Below are 12,084 nucleotides of genomic sequence, written 5' to 3' on the forward strand. Positions count from 1 at the left end.
GTGGGCTATTATAAAAATAGGGGGGCCTCTACATGGTGCCCCTGTTTTTTTAGTCTAATTTTGGACCTTGCTCTATGGCTTTTTTGCACTCTCAAGTAGGGGAGATTCGCTTCAGATAATTTATAATATTTTATTTTAAGTGAATCTCCATTATTCAATGGATTACCCAATTGTATATGTAGCACTACCCTAATACTTTATGTGAAAATTTAATCCCCCATTAAGCCCCAATTATAGTACATTTCATTTTTTTCTATCTTATTTTTAACCATACAATTTTCTATAAAATAATATTGTATGTAAATCGAAAATTTTTCTTTCTTTTTCAACCACTCTTTTTAAAAAAAATAAAACATTATTTCATTCGTTTTCATTTGAAAAAACGTGGGCCAAACGAGGGCTAAGCAATAGGCACTTCACCTAGTGGTTAAACAGCAAGTTAACTTTTAACTTTTGAAATAGAAAAGAGAAACAATTGTTTGGACATAAGGAGTACACCATTTGCAAAATGATCGTTGTAATGATTTCGATCATGGAAGTCTGAGGTATTTTGAGGGCAAAAAAACTTTGAATTGAGAAGATAAAAATATATCAAGTGCTTCTATAATCAGAGTAACTACAAATCTTGTTTCATCAAAAGTGAGTGAAAACCTAGAATTTCCAAAGCCTGCTAAACTTTTTGAGTTGATTCTGCTCTTGTTAAATTGTCACAACTATTGTTGTGAAACTTCGTATATATGATGCTTCAAATTTCGAGCATTGCTCTAAGATGGAAAATCAAATTTAGCCCTTAGCCCACTTTTTACTCCCATTTTCTAAAATTTATTTTCACTCAAACTCATTTTCTACCACACGTTTAGTAAGATCCACAAATTTAATCAAATTTTAAACCACATATTTAATAATTTTATCAAACTCTACTGAAAATCTAATTTTTAATTAAAACAAACAGGGTCTAAGTTTCATGAAGTTAAAGCTAGACATGTAGACAACAATTATAAAGATTCAAACTATTTTTCGTTGTTAAAAATTGATTATACAACTTGTTCACATTCGAAGGTTGTGGATGGACCTATTTATGTTTTTGAAGGTTGGTGACCAAGTCGCTATTTAAATAATAAGTTGGTGGACCAATAAGGCAACTTTTCCTTAATTCATTGAGTAAGATTTTCGCAAAGATAGACTTTTGTCATAATAGTCAACGGTGGTGGTTGAGTGACGTCATCTCTTAAGTGTGAGATCTAAGGTTATTTTGTTGATTCGACTACAGATCCCAAGTGAAATTTGCTGCGTCATTTGCAGCTATGACATATGTCCATCTATTACCAACTCAAACTTGACTTCTATGTTAGCCCCCATTTGAATCTCGCGACATTAAATTTTATTTTTTTTCTCATATTTTCAATCATACAATTTTTTATAAAATAATATTACATGTAAATTGAAAATTTTTCTTTCTTTTTTAATCACTCATTTTTCAAAAAAATATTATTTCACTCATTTTTATTTTCAAAAAATGGGGACCAAACAGGGGCTTAATCTTAAGGATAAATTTTTTTAGAATTTACTCAACTCTTTAGTTTGTTCCGTCCACAATTTAAAATCTTTTAAAATAGTATCACTACAAGGACGAAATGATAAAAATCGTCAATTCATCCGTCAATTGAACTTAAAAATTGGATTTTTTTTTTATTTTTTACAATTAAAATATGGATATTTTCGTGTTTATATCAATCTGGAAGTTCGAGTGTATGATAGTGAAATAATTGCATCCTTCCATCTAACAAATTTTGTGAGTTCAAAAAAACAGAAATGCATAACAAAAGGGAGATCATCTTCTTCATATTCTAATTCCCGTGGCTCAACTTCCTCCAACCATGTCATTGTCAAATAATGCATACTTTGATAGATAAAATGTTGCATCTCGTGCACCACCAAATAAGTAAAATTAAATCATGAAAATATGAGCTACAAAAACATGATTGTACCTCTTGTGATCAACCACTTTTCCTTGTTCTTTTCATTTAAAACCTCGGGAGTTTCTTTGTACTCTCTCTTGTGACAATATATTAAATTTTTAATCTCTGGATTCTTCATATAAAATTTATTCAAGCAATAAGTTGAAGTACTCGTATTAATTTGTTCAACAGAAGACAAAAGTTTAAGCATCAATCATAGTTCCAATTAAAGAAAGTATAGTCAACATATTTTGTTAGGATCTTCCTATTGCTGCTCAAGATGATTTTCGGGCTCAGTTAATCTTTAAAACACCGAATCAACACCAAAACTGAAGGTACCCGCCGCCGACCTCACGAGTTCTACCTATGGTTGCTTTTCTTCCTTCTGCTTGTTGTTTGATCACTTACAAAGAATGAATACCACACAGGTAAGAGTCACAAAGACACAAGCAAGAGGTAGACAAGATCAAGGAGTAGAATGCACGAAGAAGAAGAAGACACGGCCTCTCTCTCTCTCTCGGGTTCTTTCACAAAAAGGGGACCATGGAAGGCTACGAGAGTTACCAATATATATAGTAAACCAATGACAAACAATAAGGTAAGTTATACATATGGTACGTGGGCTCGACTAGGGTTATGGCCCAATAGCACACCAACAAGCCACAAAGGTTTATTAGCAATCCAATAGGTAAAACAAAAAGTCGGGTCATCCCATTATTCGGTGTTGATTTATCGTTCAGTCATTCATGTCGACTGATAAAACTGATTTACATCATCGCCCGGGAGGTCGTTTGACAACATGATGTCTAACAACCTCCACCTTGGTGTCAAAGGACCTGCAAAGAGAAAACGTTTTCCATTAGTGACACCTCTAACAGAAAATCAATAAAATTGGAAATCATTTACCTGTACCGATGTTTAGAAGCTCCTTGCAACTTCTAAACTTTACCAGTGGCAGCACTTTCGTGCCCATATCCGAAGGATTATATTGTGTGTGAATTTTTTCAAGTCTTACTACTTCTTGTGATATTATATCCCTAATAAAGTGTAGCCTAACATCGATATGTTTAGTGCGTTCGTGAAAAACAGGATTCTTACACAGATGTATGGATGACTGACTATCAGAATATACAACCACATACTCATTCAAGACACTTAGTTCATGAAGTAGACCTCTAAGCCATAGAGCCTCTTTAATTGCTTCAGTGGTGGTGATATATTCTGACTCTGTAGTGGATAGTGCAACTATGTGTTGTAACTGTGATTTCCAACTAACACACGAATTTGATAAGGTCAATACGTAAGAGGAAGTTGATTTCCTACCATCCATATATCCTGCATAGTCAGTATCTACAAAACCCTTTAATTTCACGCCTTCCTTATTAGCACTAAATTTTAGACCTACGTCACTTGTATCCTTCAAATATCTTAAAAGCCACTTTAATACTTCCCAATGTTCAGGACCTGGATTAGACATGTACTTACTGAGAGTACTAACAGTGAATCCTAAGTCCGGTCTAGTGCAAACCATCAAATATATTATGGAACCAATCACATTTGAGTATGGAATTTTACTCATGTATTCCACTTTACGTTCATTGCAGGGAGCTTGTTCTTTAGATATAACAAAATGGTTTGTAAGAGGCAACGTGACAGGTTTGCAGTCACTCATATTAAACATTTTCAACACCTTTGATATGTATGGAGACTGATGCAAGAATACGATGGAATTTGACCTATTTCGTTTTATTTCCATGCCTAGAATCCTTTTAGCCTTTCCTAGGTCTTCCATGTCAAATTCTCCACTAAGGTCTACTTTTATATTGTTTATCCACTTAAGAGATAATCCAACTAAAAGTATGTCGTCCACATAGAGCAACAAGAACAAATAATTGTTATTAGTCTCGTTGTGTTGAAAGTATAGGCAGTGATCGAATTTATTTCTTTGAAATCCTATATTGAGTACAAAGGAATCAAACCTCTTATACCTCTGTCTAGGTGATTGCTTTAGACCGTATAGGGATCTCTTCAGAAAATACACATAATCAGGTTTAAACTTGTCTTTAAAACCTTTTGGTTGATTCATAAAGATTTGTTCATCAAGCTCTCCATGTAAAAAAGCGATTTTTACATCGAGTTGTTCAAGTTCCCAGTCAAAGAGCGCAACCAATGCGAGCATGACCCTAATAGTAGTGTACTTGACAACTGGTGAAAAAATCTCGTTATAATCAACACCTTCTTTCTGTGTATAACCCTTCGCTACTAACCTAGCCTTAAATCTTAAGGGTTCTGAACTACTAGTACATTCCTTAACCTTAAAGACCCACTTGCAATCAACGATTGATTTATTCTTAGGTCTCGGTACTAACTCCCAAGTTTGATTCTTTTATAGAGAACTCATCTCTTCTTTCATAGCCTTAAGCCACTCCTTAGATTGACCAATATTCATAGCCTCTTCAAAAGTTTCCAGCTCCCTATCAACTAGTTCTTCGTAACTAGCGTATGCAAAATCCAATTCAGATTCAAACCCGAACCTCCTAAGTTCTCTCGTTTGTCTTCTCTCTCTATCCCTAACTAAATTATAGTTAGTTAATGGATTTTCTTCCTCAGGATGCTCTTCTATCACTACTTCATTTTCCTCTTCAGGTTCTTGGACCTAAATCTCCACCTCACTCGAAGTACTATATACTGATGTGTTAAATTTTCCTAACTCCACCTTAAACCGATTTCTTTCTTCACATGATTCAGTTTCACTTACAGGTTCGGTTTCGTTCCTTAGACAAGGCATCTCACTCTCATTAAATGTGACATCCCTACTCACGATGATCTTAACTCCTTTTTGGCTTCTATCCCATAACCTATAGCCCTTAACCCCTTCGGGATATCCTAGAAAGACACACTTCCTGGCTCTAGGTTCTAATTTTCCCTCACTTTGATGAGAGAAGGCAGCACAACCAAAAGCTTTAAGCATTGAGTAGTCACCCAATTTTTCAGACCATTTCTCATGTGGAGTATCACCATTTAATGCAGCCGATGGAGTCAAAATTATCAGATAACAGGCAGTTACAACGTCTTCACCCCAAAATGACTTAGGAACCCCAGAACTTAACATCATGCAGCGCACTTTATCTAGTATGGTCCTATTTATTCTTTCTGCTACCCCGTTTTGCTAGGGAGTATAGGAAACCGTTTTGTGCCTTGTTATTCCACTTTCTTTACACATCCTATCGAATTCAGCATTACAGAATTCTAGACTGTCATCTGTCCTAAAAATTTGATCCTCTTGCTAATTTGGTTTTTCATTTGTTTCTTCCAATTGTTAAAGTTATGGAAGGTTTCAGTTTTGTCTTTCAATAGATAGACCCACACTTTCTTGGTGTAGTCATCTATGATAGATAGGAAATACCTATTCCCACCTGATGTGGGATTACTAGCAGGACCCCACAGATCAGAATGCACATATTCAAGCATGCTTTTAGCCTTATGCGTACTAGTGGAGAACGACACTCTATGGTGCTTTCCGAGCATACAATGATCACAGAACGATAGGTCAGACACACAGTCATTACCAAATACACCTTTTTCATTAAGTAGCTTAAGTCCCTTAATGCCTACGTGTGCAAACCTACTATGCCACGTATGTGTGTGATCGATTTTGGCGGAAGAAATAGAAGAGTTTAATCCTCTAATTACTTCCCCAGTAGTGATGTAAATATCGTTTTTCTTGATTCCCTTAATAGAGATTAACGCACCCTTCATCATTTTAAACATACCGTTTCCAATTTTACCGGTGAAGTTGTCTTTCTCAAGTTTTCCTACTGAAATCAAATTCTTAGATAATTCAGGAATGTATCTAACTTCCTTTAACATGTACACAAAGCCCGTGTTAAATTTTATCTTTATAGGCAAAGTTATCACACAGAACTACTTGTCCATCATTAGATTCTTGCAAGTTTTCAAACCAGTTCTTTTCAGACGTCGCATGAAAAGACGCACCAGAATCTAATATCCATTCATGCATGTGAGAATTAGTAGTTAGATTCAATTCAGTAGTGTATGCGACTGGACTAGTGATCACATAGACTTCACCATTTTCGGTATCGGAGGTAGAGGATAACACATTTACCTCATCTCTTTCCTTAACCTTTTGTTTTCCCCTTTCTTTATGGCAATCTTTTATAAAATGCCCTATGCCTCCACAGCCATAGCATTTTCTAGCCTTAGTTCTAGACTTTGACCTAGGTCTACCATTGCCCTTCTTTTTCCAACTATTACTACTTGATTCGCCACTACTTTGGTATCCATCATGACTGGCTTGCCTAAATTGAGTTCTACCCCACATCATATGCAACTCTCCACTCCTCCTATCTTGTTTTTCAGTCCTCATTTCCATCTCTTTACTCCTAAGAGAATCTACGATAATTTCAGGTGTTAACGTGTCCCTACCATACTTAATGGCATTCTTAACTTCTTTATAAGAGTTCAGGATTGAATTGAGCAAGAATATAGCCTTATAGGTCTCAGACACGGCTTCGTCACAATTGACAATATCTTGCACCAATTTGTTAAATACATCTAAATTGTTGTCGAGATCCTTTGAAGGATCCATCTTAAAGCTGAAGAATCGTTCGAGTAGGTAGAGTTTATTCGGTGTAGATTTAAGCAAGTATAAGTCTTCTAGTCTTTTCCAAAGTTCTTTGGTGATTTTTAGTTTTCCCACTTTTTTTAAGACAGCGTCAGACAAGTGTAATATTATTGAGGTGTAGGCAAGCTCATCGGCTTCCTCTTTTTGTTCTTTTGAGATGTCAGGTGCAAAATTGCCTTCAATGGCTTTTGACACCTTTTGTTGGACTAATATGCCTCCCATCTTTTGTTGCCAGATAGAGAAGTCCCCTTTACCGTTAAATATTCCCAAATCAAAATTATGTGTTGTTATTGGTTAACACACTAATTAGACCACACGAAATAGTATTGGGAAGCGTGATAAGGTAATATCTTGTTAATTCTTAGCAAAAGTAACAATGAACCTAAACGCTACGTCCACCAAGAAATACCAAGCACTTAAATCAAAAGAACAAGCACTCAATTAACGCAAGTAATCCTAATTCTAGCACAAGCAATGGTTACTCCTTCACGGTAACCCCAAAACATAACGATCACCCACACGATGATCTTGCTATTGCTGAATTTAAATGGATAAAGCCAATTTACCAGAGCGGACCTATCTGAGTCCGTAGAGTGGAGAAAAACGAGCTTGCTGTTCAATTGCAGTCAGCGTCGCACCAGGGGCAAAATCGTCCAACTTTTTCTGTGTAACCTGAAACACAAAACAAAGTATATCAGCACGTTCAGGAGATCGAAACAAGCAAGTTACATGAAGATAGCTTCGCCGGAATGCCGCCCACGCGCCACCTCACCAGGGGCGCCTCGACCTGCTGGTAATGGGTATGGCCTCCGTTTGTCCAACCGAGCTTTGGTTTGTGAGTAATTGAAGAATTTCAGATTCGGGTAAAAGGATGAAATCGCGAAAATCAACCAATATTGAGCCGATTTTTGCCAACCTGGCTCTGATACCAGATGTTAGGATCTTCCTCTTGCTGGTCAAGATGATTTTCGGGCTCAGTTAACCTTTAAAACACCGAATCAACACCAAAATCGAAGGTACCTGCCGCCGACCTCAAGAGTTCTACCTATGGTTGCTTTTCTTCCTTCTGCTTGTTGTTTGCTCACTCACAAAGAATGAATACCACACAGGTAAGGGTCACAAAGACACAAGCAAGAGGTAGACAAGATCAAGGAGTAGAATGCACGAAGAAGAAGAAGACACGACCTCTATCTCTCTCGGGTTCTTTCACAAAAAGGGGACCCTGGAAGGCTACGAGAGTTACCAATATATATAGTAAACCAATGACAAACAATAAGGTAAGTTATACATATGGTAAGTGGGCTCGACTAGGGTTATGGCCCAATAGCACACCAACAAGCCACAAAGGTTTATTAGCAATCCAATAGGTAAAACAACGTTAAGTCGGGTCATCCCATTATTCGGTATTGATTTATCGTTCAATCATTCATGTCGACTGATAAAACTGGTTTACATCATCGCCCGGGAGGTCGTTTGACAACATGATGTCTAACATATTTCACTTCTTCCGGCAAGTCTGTCTCAGGGGTTTTAACTCCTCTTCAATGTTTTAAGTCTGTAGAATGTAATTTTATTTTTTATTTTTAATTATCTTCTTGGACTCATTGTTAAACCATATTTCACATCCTTAGCTCTTCAAGTTTTGAGTCGGAATTCTTCGTTGGATGAATGCACAAGTAAAATTTTGGAACTTTTTGTCCAATCAAAACAAGAATAGAACAAATATCCTTTTTTAAACGACCCGGTGCGGCTTAATTATTTAAAAAATAATTGAACTTTGGATCACATTATGGGACCTCAACGAACTTTAAAATGTTGTTGAAATATCATTGAACTTTATCAGAATGCTCTTCATCCATCACTCTTTAGGATATCGTTTGTTGGCTATAGCAAATGAAATTCATACATGGCACAAATTTGTCTCCCAATTTTCCCAACCAGTAATAGGCGTCATGCAAAGGGTATGGGTTTTGTGATGGATGGAGAATATCTTAATAAAGTTTGGTGATGTTTTAGCAAAATTTTAAAGTTCAGCGACGTCTCAGTGATGTGATCAAAAGTTCATTTAAAATATGAACAATTAACCCATTTTCTCGTTGAAATTTCCAAATATGATTTTAAAATTTATTTTTATTTAAATATCTCAATATTGAGATAGGTATAATGTAGAGAGGTTATGTCAAGATCGAACAATGAGCCCAAAATTGGGGTACAATGAGCCTCCTTTTTGGTGCATAAATAAACTATTAGAATCTTCTTTGTTGTTATAACAATTTTTTTTCTTTTTTAAACAAGTACACGTAATTCTCTGACTCGGAAGAGGCTCAAACGGCTTAAGAGCATTAGGTAAAAATCTTTAAAGGTATCTTTTCTAGTATAATAAAAAAAAAAAATTAATGAAATAAATAATCATCATCGGAAACACCTACGATACCTGATGAAATAAATAATTATCAATGATGCGTACGAAATTAACAACAACAACAACAATCATGCTAATGTACACTCTCCTAAATATATTTGTTGACACTCTTCCACGTGAATTTATCAAAGTCGTTAGTTTTGAATCCATGTACCACATCACTGCACGAATTTCTTCCACATAGGGGATGTCAACCATAATGTCATGGGGAATGTACATCTAACATTATTCCAAGGATCGAGCTACTTAGCCACAATGGGTGACATCGGAGTTGACACAACACACACGTGTGAAAAATGAGATTATTTTATTCAGACGGGACCCACATCGACATGTGAGGGCCCGATCATCCATTGTGTGTCAACATGATGCTCATTTGGTATTTTCCTTATTCCAATGACAATACATGAGTTAAAATTGATGCATGCAGGTTAGCAATTACCGACAATAGTGTTGTTAACTATGTCGTCAAATATCACCGAACATTACTTTGGTCATTGATTGCCCAAAAAAAGTATCTATTTTTTTCTTCCTTTAGTCGTTGATTTATTTTTGTTTTTATATAAAACCAAGAGAAAATAGAGCACAATATAACAAAATTACGAAAGAATCAAAATTCTTATATATTTTATTGATAATCAAAACTTTATATTAATAAGGTGTAATCAGGGTTGTAGGGACAAATTGTCATACAAATAGTATTTAATCTACAACACTCCCTTTAAATGACTAATTACAGAGCATTTGCACGGTTAAAAATCTTATTTATCAAAAAACCAATAGGACAAAAATACAAAAGAAGGAAAATAAAGTGAAAAAAAATAAAATTGGAAATTAAAAATATTGTTTCGTTAAATTCTTGCTAAGAAAACTCATTGTGATAAATTTTGAGTGAGGGAAGATTACATATACTCTGCTAATTTCATTTAATGAACATCTTTGTATCAAGTCATCTATATTGCTTATGTTGACGGTAGATGTTTTGTATATTATGAATATTCATTACACAAAAAATATATCATGTTAGAATTTTACTAGGAAAATTGCATAAGAAAAATCTAGTAAAGGCAAAAAATTAAAAATTAAAAATTAAAAAAATGTACATTATTCCTTTTAAAACTTTACAAATGTTGCCTCTTTAGAAATCTTGCTAGAAAAACTCAATGGAGATTTTAGTAAAAAATTATAATACCACGCGTATTACTCACATCACGATAATATCACTTGAGATATATATTTATTTATCAACCTTCCAAATGTTGCATTAGACAATGCATTTGTTGAACATATTTATCACATAAATCGTCTTGATAGTCGCAAATAAATAGATAATCTGGTTGACAAATTCTATATAGATCAAATAAAATAGTGTATCATCGTAATCAATTAGTCTCAAATCATGAACAATTATAAATATATAATAGTGGATCTATTCTATCGTATTGAGTTACGGTAATTCGAGACTAACAAGTTAATTCATTTTCATCTTCAGGATAAAAATGATCTTCTTTTCACCTTAAGTTAACGGATAACTATCGAATATTGAATATGTCATTTTTCATATAAAGTCTCTGTTTGATACGAATTAAAATTAAAATTTTTATTTAGATCGAAAGTCAAAAATTAATTTTAATCACACATTTTATGAAATTCACAACTTTTAATCATACATTTTATCAACTTTCATTAAAATATTGATGCGAACCCGAGTAGCACGGACACTACCAAACCCACATGAAATTGTCACCGGATTCCAAGAATGCCCAAATACAATCAAAATTTAGGAATTAACCCGGCGAACAATGAATCAAGCAACCGAACACATATTAAACGATCAACCTCTTGATCACAAGACTTACACATCTCTTCCGAATTTTTGGATTTGAACCAAGAAACCCATCAAGAACGATGCTTGAAAGACTCATTGATTACACAATTCAAAGATTCATACCCGATGTTTTGAACGTCATAAGATGTTTAAATCTTGATAAGTTCGGTAAAATTGTTCATCAAGAACAAAGAAATTGAAGCAAAGCTTCGGGAGAAAACTATATTTCAATTCATATGAAGAGTCTTGTTACAATTGAAATAATGACTCCTATTTATATGAAAAACCTAGAAAAACTAATTAAGGACGAAAATTACTCTAAAATATTAAAAATATGTTAAATAAATAGATTTCTATCATAAATAAAACACCTCCTGAAATCTGGAAAATTACGTCCAGAAGTTGTATTATGTGGGCGCATAGTATAAATCAATGTAGTCACATAGAACAAATAGTCAGCCTCGATTTTGTCTCATAAATCACTTATGTGGTCGCATAGTTTAATTTTTTTAAACCTTCTCCTCCTTGTGCAAAATTTCGTAACAATTTCGAATTGTACTCATAGGCGAAAATCCGACACCCAAGCTAAGGGTTATGCCCATTTTAATCCACATTGCTCGTTTTTTCATATATCATTCAAAACTTTGAATCTAATGCATCGAACATGATTTCACCTTTTATGACTAATATGTAACCCAACCTTAAGCTTGCAAATATCATCCTTTGTAGCCCGGTAACCTCGGCGCTTGATTGCATGATTTCATTGACTGTGATCAAACCCGACTTTGCACTTAGTTTCTTGTCGCCAATCATGGAACTTGTTACATTGCATGTTAATTCCCACATTTTGAATTCCAAAACTTGATCATGAGATTTGCCATCTTTATCAACCCTTTTTAGCCTCCAAATGAGCTTGAATCTTGGTATTAACCGACCTCCAACTATCGCCAAATAATTGAGAATTTGGCGCCTAGCCCGGATCACATCAAATATACTATAATTTTAATTTTAATTCTCACCAAAGAGAGGCAAAATCTCTTTTTCTATTAAGTTAACTAATAAACAACTGATAAACAAGAATTAGAGTCTGTTTGAAAGTGATTTTGAGAATTGATTTTTTGACCGTTAAGAGAAAAGTGGGGTTCACTTGCGAGAGAAGAAGTCAAATATTACAATTGAAATAGTGAAATAACGGTAAAAAAATCAAATTTGTGGGAGGAATAATCGCTCC

Source organism: Olea europaea, chromosome 16 (genome assembly GCF_002742605.1).
Source record: "Olea europaea var. sylvestris chromosome 16, O_europaea_v1, whole genome shotgun sequence".
In the NCBI taxonomy this organism is placed as follows: Eukaryota; Viridiplantae; Streptophyta; class Magnoliopsida; order Lamiales; family Oleaceae; genus Olea; species Olea europaea.